Raw genomic sequence first — 1273 nt, forward strand, 5'->3', positions numbered from 1 at the left:
CTCTTTCAAGCATACTTCGTGTAATACATTTCACTACAGCTACCTGGTCATGAAGTATTTTTACTAATCAGCCAACAGAATACAATTAGCACCAAGAAGTTTCAAATTTCTTAAACAAAGCTTTGATATTCAAATAAAGGATGTCCAGCCCTCTCAGACGCTGCAGATGCAAGGTCATCTGAAAGTAGCCCTCTCATTGGGAAATACCCAGCTTTCCTAGTCTTGTTAAATCACAGTCAACCCAAATATGGTAAGGTTAAACGAAAATCTGACACAATGGTGAGCTTGACTGCAGGTTAATAGGCCTCTTATTCTCTGCATGTGGTCTACAGCAGAAAGTCCTGATCTGCATGTACTATTTATTGCTGGTGTGAGTAACTGATCCAACTGCAGCCAGTAACTGTACCCCCCTGCCCCCATAGTGTCCTTTTCACTTCCTCATGCTCACCTAAACAGATTTAGAACACTAAACGCTCAGATTTTTTATGACTTCTCCTAAGCCTGAAATTCCAGAAGTTAGAACTGATATTGAAGAAATTATCCTCAGGCTTGCTTGACTTTCTAAGATGATTCTTATGCAATACAAGAAGGAAAAACAAACCAAAAAAATGAACACCCCCCCCCAACAGTCATCAACAACAGAAAGAGCTTCCTCAATTTAACCGCTGATGTCAGCTGTAATCACAATGGTTTTAAGGATACTGGTGATTTTTCTGCTTCTGTCAACATCATCACATTTGTATTTAGTCCCCCTTTCACGTGACCAAACAAGTAAATAAATTCTACAATGAAAGGATTACACAGCCCGTAAGCAACAATGTCTAAGCTGTAGAACACACCAGAGCAGACACTCCTCTCCCTCAGTAAAGAGCCAGAATAGCTCATGCCAGTAGACCAAGAGAATTAAGGCTGCTGGTCTATGAAAACTTTTTTCCTCTTCAGTAAGGAGATGTTTTAAACTTTTTTTTGCTTGAAGACTGTTCAAAAAAAGACACAGAAAAGGCTAACCTAACATTTTTTTTAATATTAAAACAAGCTTTCACAGAAGGTACTACACCTCATGACTATGTAACTTTAGACCTTTAAAGACACATTTATTTTCTCCACAGATTTAAAGTTCATCTTTTCACTGAACTGTGCTCTTTTCTTTCCTTGCTAATGACTTTTGAGAAAAGCAACTAACAACATGAGTAACTGCAAATTAAGTAGCCTTGCTGACAACTTTTAAAAATTACTTCTGTCCTTAAGCGATTCACACTTATTTAACAGCTTT

Source organism: Buceros rhinoceros, unplaced genomic scaffold (assembly GCF_000710305.1).
Source record: "Buceros rhinoceros silvestris isolate BGI_N320 unplaced genomic scaffold, ASM71030v1 scaffold22413, whole genome shotgun sequence".
Lineage (NCBI taxonomy): Eukaryota > Metazoa > Chordata > Aves > Bucerotiformes > Bucerotidae > Buceros > Buceros rhinoceros.